This window comes from Marmota marmota, unplaced genomic scaffold (assembly GCF_001458135.2).
Source record: "Marmota marmota marmota unplaced genomic scaffold, marMar, whole genome shotgun sequence".
NCBI classification, from domain to species: Eukaryota; Metazoa; Chordata; class Mammalia; order Rodentia; family Sciuridae; genus Marmota; species Marmota marmota.
The window spans coordinates 42,193,642-42,201,715 of record NW_025999990.1 but is presented as its reverse complement, the minus strand read 5'-3'; positions in this window follow the sequence as shown (position 1 = coordinate 42,201,715).

The window sequence follows — 8,074 nt, the reverse complement described above, 5'->3', positions numbered from 1 at the left end:
GGCAATATTCTTGGCCTTTTATGTCCATTAACTGCTTTAGGCTATACTGTAGATACTCTCACCACCCCATTTTCAAGATGGGAAAAGTGGCTGGGAGTGGTGATGCATGCCTGTAATCTGAGCCCCTCAGTAGGCTGAGGCAGGATGGCAAGTTCAAGACCAGCCAGGGCCATTTAGTGAGATCCTGTCTCAAAATAAAGTGAAATATGGGATGTGTAGCTCAGTGGTAAAGTATACCTGGGTCCAATCCCCAGTACTGTAAAAACAACAACAACAACAACAACAAAATGTGGGTCACAGAGAAATGGAAAAACTTGTCTCAAGTCACATGGGTTCATTGCTACTGCTGTGCAACGTCAGGCTCATGTTGGGATTCTTTCTCTGCTGCCCTCTCCCTGAGCCTGGTGCCATTTATGGGGAGAGCCACCACATTCCAGACCCTGTGTAACACACTTTACCTGGTCCGTCTCCTGCCATCCTCACAAGCTCCATGCAGGTCAGTATCATGATGTTCAAATTACAGGAGTAGCATGAGAGGACACTCAGAGAGGCCAGGGACACATTCAGGCTATAGCTTGGCAAAGCTGCCTGGATCAATTCACAGACCAATAGATGGACCTGGACTCAGAGGAGTAGGATAGTGGAAATAGTCTCCAAGAAGCGGTGTGTCCTCTGGATTCTGAAGGAGCTGGATTCAGAGAAGCAAGAAATAATGGGAGAGAGACAGAAAGGGGATGGGAAGGAGACTTCTCAGTAGGCTCACATCAGCAGACCGGCTAGAGTGGACAGCATGTGCAAACAGGCAGTGACAGGGACAGTTAGAAAGGTAGACTGGGGACAGATTATGAAAGGCCTTGAGTCCCAGGCAAAGGAAGGGAGTCCCTAAGGAACAGACTCCATAGAAATAAGCTGGCCACATCATGAGTGCTTACTGTTTCTGGAGCTTTAGTTGGGTCCATACATTTGATAAGCCCATTACGGCCTTCCATGTCTTCAAGCTACAGTTATATTACATAACACTTTGAATCAAGGCCATCGGAAAATTACACAAAACATTTGTTCCATGTGGCCTGGGAAAGTTTAAAAGCCTTGCAGAAAAATGCCAGAGACCTTCCTCCCTCCCTTTTTTTGTACTTTAGCATTGAAAGGAGATGGACGTATGGTCTTGTCACTGAGGAAGTGGAGCAGGTGATGAGGGGGAAGGTGTGGACCTTGTTGTAACGTAGCAGGGGAGCTGGTGGCTGCTAGCAACCTGCTCTTGCAGTGCCAGGGGCCCCAGGCCTCTGGGCCCTCAGCTCTCTCTCTCCCTACCCTCATGGGGCTGGGTGACCTTTAACACACTTCCTTACCACTCTGGTTTTTGTTTTTCCACCTGTGCAAAAGAGCATCTGAGTACTTCTGCTTCCCTGCTCACCTGGACACGCGGATGAATGAGCTGGTGTTTGCTCATGAGCGCCTGGACATCACACAGGCACCTGTGTTACGGTTCCGGGTTGTACCCGGATGGTGGGGCCTGTTCCCTATTTGCTCTCCTGACAAAGCCAGAGCCTCACTCAACCCCCAGACCCTTTGCTTTGTCCACTACAGTGAAACCAGGATTGGGACTGGAAATAACAGACTGACACTTGGAGCATATAAACTTTGCCAGAGTTAAATATTGGAAGATGCATGTGCTGGTGTTTAGTGCTCTCATTTAGTATATACCTTTTTCAGCATAAAACTCTTTTAGTTAGTAACTCCTCCTTCATTTTGGAAAACACTATTTTTTTTTAAGGTGAAAAATAAAAACGGCTCCTGAAGTCACCAAAATTTTTGCTAAAAGGCCCTTTGTAGTTCTTATGGAGTCTTTTTGGCTGATTGTGGGTGGTGTGGAACTTAGAAGAGAGGAACAGATTCCTCACGAAATATGTTTGGGATTTTCCACCAAACTTCATGTATTTTCCAAATGGGTGTTTGAAACCCTTTGATTAAGAAAGCCAGCCTTCTTGTTTTCCTGTCCTCTATCAAGATTCACAGTAGGTTGGCCACCCACTGATATCAATCTGTAAATACACCAAATCCTGCCTTTGAACGCGCTGGTCCCTAAACCGCTATCTTATGAAAATGTTTAGGAGATGACAACATCACAGGGCTCAGAGAAGACTAGTGTGCCTGCCCTTTGTGAAGGAGACCTGGGAGGCTCTAGGTCCCCTGGAGAAGAAAGGGTAAGCCAGGAAGTCTGCATGCAGAGAATCTAGATTCCCTGACCCCTCCCCAGCCCTGCGTGGGCCTGTGTGTGAGGGGTGCTGATTCCAGAGATCTACATTTCCACTTAGCCTGGAGGGAGAGATGTGGAGAACAGTGTTTTATGTATATTTAATATCTCATTTACTTTATTTTACTTTCTTTCAGTACTGGGGATTGAACTCATTGGAGCCAAATCCCCAACCCTTTTTAATTTTCATTTTGAGACAGAGTCTCACTAAGTTGTTTAGGCACTCACTAAATTGCTGAGGCTGGCCTCAAACTTGTGATCCTCCTGCTTCAGCCTCTGAGTCACCGGGATTACAGGTGTGTGTCACCATGCCTGGCTTCTCTTCTTTCTACCCTTATCTTCTTTATTTTTCTTCTAACATCATTTCCTTTGTGTCTATTTCCTAATTTTTGTTTCTTCCCTATTTCTCTGAATTCTATTAGGTTTCCTCCCTCCTACCCGTTTGTCTCTTGCTACTCACTCTCCCCTGGGACGATAAGTCATTGAACTTGAACTTGACCTAGAGCACAGTCAGAAGTACCAGATGCTTTCTGGGTCACTTTTTCTTAGAAGAGAGACAGTGACCTGAGACTGGTGGAATTCATAAGAGTTCACTGTAGTGTGTGTGCCCAGGTTAAGATTTTGTTCTGAATTTGGAACTCACATTTTAATAGCTGCTCATGAAATAGAGGGGCTGTCTTTCCAGTCATTGGTCTGCTGTCAAGGAGCTGATGAAGAGATGGTGTTGGAGAAATCAATGAGACATTAACTTCCCTTCCACAATTCAGGCTGGTCTGGTGGTTGCAATGGAGATCCTCAGAGTTTCTAAATTAGAAGTGAAATTTTAAAGGCAATTTGTAAAGGGTGCCCCAGCTGCAGAAAACTCGTGAAATAACCAGGTGGGGGATCTGAGAGTCTGGAGGAAAAAGATCTAAGAATGTTTTTTCCATATTCACCTTCAGCATCTCTGAAGTCCACGGTGTCCCTATCTTCCTCATGGCACAATATTGGTGTTCCTAGGAAAACAAAGATTTTAGCACAGTGGTTAAGGCCCTGGAGGAAGGCTAGGTTTGAACTCCAGCAAAATAGCTTCTTCAAGTCTCAGTTACCTTAACTGTACAAAAATACCCATTGTTATACAAGATGATCCAACTCAAATATTTGGCACCAGGTCTGATGCTAATAAGTGATCAAGTTGTTGCTATTATCCTTACCCACTGTTGAGGAGTCCCAAGCTCAAGAGGAGTTAGTGAAGCGCTCCATGTGCACACATTCCCCGCTCTCTATGGAGAATCTAGAAACTCAAACCACACGCTAACTCACAGTGAGAACTGTGCTCCCCAGTCCAAAACCTGCCTGACTCTACCCACTGATTAGTAAGCCAGGATCTATTTGAAGGAAAGTGTAAAAAAGTCTTCCTGTTTTGATTCATTTCTCCCTTGTATTAGCTATCTACAACTGCATAGCAAATCAATCCAAAATGTAGTGGTCTAGAACCACCATCATTTTTATATGACTGTGGGTCAGCAATTTGGATGGGGCTCAGTTAGACAGTTCTGTTGATCTCACTGGTGGGGAATGAGGGGTCCCAGATGGCTTCACTCACTGCTCTGACAGTTGGTGCTATTGGTTGGCTTGGCCTGTCTTCATGTGGTCGCCCATCCCCAAGGAGGCCAGCGTGGGATTTTCATCAGGAGGGAACATTCCAAGGAGGGCAGAGCAGAAGCAAAGGCCTTTGGAAGCCTAAACCCAGATGCTGCCCAGGGCCACTTCTGCCACAGTCTACTGAAGTCAGCTTCAAAGTGTGGGTCAATAAGTCTCTGCCTATTGCCAGGCACGGTGGCACACACCTGTAATCCCAGAAGCTCAGGAGGCTGAGGCAGGAGGATGGCGAGTTCAAAGCCAGCCTCAGCAAAGGTGAGGCGCTAAGCAACTCAGTGAGACCCTGTCTCAAATAAAATACAAAAAAGGGCTGAGGATGTGGCTTGTGGTGGAGTGCCCCTAAATTTAATCTCCAGTACCCCCCCCCCAAAAAAAAGTCTCTATCTCTTGATGGAAAAATACTGTAAATTCTTACTGCAAAGCGATATGCATACAGGGACGGGAGAAATTATTGATTCTATCTTTGCAAATAATCCATGAAAGCCCATTTGGCCAAATCACATCCATCCTTCATGAGAAATTGTTAGCCCCACAGGCTCATGACATTAAGATATTCTCCTTGAAGTCCAGGATATAATCATTACAGTTAGGTTCGGATCTGGAGGAGGGTAACCTGGTACATAAAAAAAAAAAAAAAAAAGGCACCAAAGTAGGTTTAGGACAGCATAGTGCAGACAAGCTTGGACTTTTAGTTTATATTATATCTGCATTATTTTGCCCCTAAACATAGCATGGTGTGAGAGGGACTAGACAACCACTGTGGATGGAGATACATAGCAGTCACTGATTATGACAATTCTGCAGCCCAGATGGAAATGTATTTTCAGGCCCTTCTACTCTAAGGACAGTGCTGTGGTTTGGATAAGTTCCCCGAAGGCTAAAAACTTTGTCCTCTGCTTGGTCTATTGAGAGATGGCGGAATGTTCAATAGGTGGGGTGGAAGCTAAGCATGGTGGTGCTGGCCTGGAATCTCAGCTACTAGGGAGGCTGGAAGGATCGAGGCAGGAAGATTACAAGTTCAAGGTTAGTCTAGGCAACTTCGTGAGACACTGTCTAAAATAAAAAATAAAAAGGACAGGGAATGTGGTTCAGTGGAAGGGGCCTGGCTGGAGGAAGTCTGGTCATTGGGAATGTGCTTTTGAAGGGTTTCTTGGGATCCCAGCCCTTCCCTCTCTTTCTCTCTGCTTTCTGGCCACCATGAGGCGAGTGGCTTTCCTCTGCCATACACCCTCACCATGATGGGCTGTGCCACCACAGTTCCAAACAACAGGGCCCAGGAACCATGGACTAAAGTCTGGAGCTATGAGACAAATATTTCTTCCTTATAACTTGATTTATCTCAGGCATTTGTCACAGGAATAGAAAGCTGACCCACACAAGTGGGGAATTTTCCTTAGTTAGGGTCCAGTTTTCTACCCTGGAAATGGTTTCCTTATCCTTTGTCCCCCTTATCTTTTATTCTGTTTCCTGGCAGAGTCATCTTGACTCTTGGCTCTACCGTCTGAGTTGTTATGTGCTTTGCTCTAAGACTTGCTGGCATTTTTGAATAGATTTCTCAATCTGCTTCCTGTCCATGGGAAGTTGGGGACCCATAAGCCTCTCCATCTTGAACTAGCACTGTGCCTTTTAGTCCAATATATACTCCTTTAAAAACTCAGTGGATCTCCAGTATATCAGATTATACATAGTACATGCCAGTAGGGAGCCCTGTCTATACTTTTGGCATGGGTTAATCAATTGTAGGGGAAACATCTTCAAGATTGTCCCGATGGAAGGGGTCTACTAGGCTTTCTGAGGTATTGATGGAGGATAGAAAAGCCATACCTCTGGTTTTATCTTTCTTCTGAAGACATTTATTTACTCTGGGAATATTTTGTCAACTAGAGAGACTTGGAGATGAAATGGTTTTTTTAAATCAAGTACATCCTGGGTTTTCTATCATCCTTTCTTCTATTTATAAACGGAGTAGTAGTAGTAGTCCCTCCTTTAGCCTTTTAATTTCTTCAGCACCAAAATCTCCTTACTTAGATTCATGGATCATTAGGTTGATTTTCTATTCCAAGTTACTACAGACGACATTTTGACAACTGTTCTGTCACGACACAAAACACACATGTCTTTTCTGCAATCTCACTGGAGAAGTTCCCCATTACATTTTCTACCTTCTACTGATAAGTTTCTTACCATTGTTCCAGCTCTGCTTTCCCTTGGTCCTGAAGCCAATACCACTTGTTTTAGGTTTTTTATGGTGGCACGTCCTTCCAACACAAATTTCTATATTGGCTGTTTATTACTATATAACAGGACTTCCCCAAATGTGGTGGCTTAAATGATAACCCTCATTTCCTCACAGTTCCATGGGTCAGCAATTGGGGCTGGCTTCTACTGGGCAGTTCTATTAGTCTCACCTAGGGTCACTTGTGTGACTGTGGTCAGAAATGACAGGTAGGCAGGGTCTGGTTGAGATTCTGGCCTCATTCATGCCTGGGATTGGTTGTGGGCATCACCTGGACCTCCCTCTCCACATGTGTCTCATCCTCAAAGAGGTTATCCTGGTTTCCTTAGAGGGCAAGCGTGGAATCTGTAAGGATCTTGAGACAGAGGCTCAGAAGTGATCTAATGTGATTTTGCTACGTTCTCTTGGTCAAAATAAGTCACGAAGCTGGCCTAGATTCAAGGGGTGGGAAAACTGACTTGTCTCAGCGGGAGGTATGGCAAAGTAATACTACAAATAGTTGCATGAACAGGGATGGGAGGAATTATCTCAGCCTTGTTGCAAATAATCTCTCACAACCACAGTCTTGGAAATCATGTTCAAAGCTTGAGTTGGGTGCACTGGCACGTTCTTATAATCCCAGCAACTCAGGAAGCTAAAATAGGAGGGTCACGAGTTTGAGGCCAGCTTCAGCAACTTAGCAAGACTGGTTCAAATCAGAAATAAAAAGGGTTGGGGATATAGCCCAGTGGTAAAGATCCCCTGGGTCCAATGCCCAGTACCAAAAACCAAAGCAAAGTGTGTCTACTCTCACCATTCTATATACTGCGTAGGTGTTATCTCTCCTCATATTTTTCCAACATTTGCTGGGGATAGAACCCAAGGCCTCATACATGCTGAGCATGTGCTCTACCACTGAGTCCACCCAAACCCCTCCAAATTAAAAAAGAAAAAAATCATTGTGGCAAAATGCAGATAGCATAAAATTCACCACAACTCCTTCTGTTTGCTGACCTGGACACCACTATCAGCTTCTTCCATCCCACGTCCTTATTCAATTACCATTGATTGCCTGAGCTAAAATTAACCCGGCATAACGTTAGGCCCAAACCCCCTTCTCTCCCTATCCCACACCTTTCTCATGAAAAGCCAATAAAAAAGGTGAGGCCTGGCTGTAGTAAACGCTCTTGCAGGTACTTCTGTCTATTTTTCATGTGATTCTATACACACAAGTCACTGTTTAACTTCCCAGGGATTATATTTTACTGTCTAATGTCTTAGTCATTTCCAGTATCCTGGAGTAAAAGTTGGGAGTGGGTAAGAATGAATATCCTTTACATATATGCTGAGGCCTCGGCTTAGTTAGAAAGAGAAGCAGCCACTTCTGACCACCCCCCCACACACCATTGCTTCTCCAATCCCAGTAAGATTGAGAATAAAATATTGTGTTCAAGAATTGTTTCAAGGGGCTGGGGCTGTAGCTCAGGGGCAGAGCACTTGCCTAGCACGTGTGAGGCACTAGGTTTGATCCTCAGTACCACATTAAAAACATAACTAAATAAAATAAGGTTGTATGCCCACCTACAACTAAAAATTTTTAAAAAGGAACTGTTTCAACATGTCATGAGTATTCTGATCATTACAAAGTTGCTCAGCCACATACTGTTTAGGAAAGTCGGGTTCTGCTGTGAAGCGACATTCTTAAGGTGTGAAAATAAACCTGATGTGGTCATTAAAAATAAAATATTTATAAGAAAATCCTCTTTGGAGACCAGGGGTGTAGCATGTGGTAGAGTGCCTCCCTAGCATGGGCAAGGCTCTGGGTTTGATCTCCAGAAGTGGAAAAAAATACATTAAATTATATCATACATTAGAGGTGCCCAGAAATTTGCTAAGAAATTTGGAGGGTTACAAGGGAACAATGAAAAAGTTGTCCCATTTGACTCGACATTAAGCAGTATGTT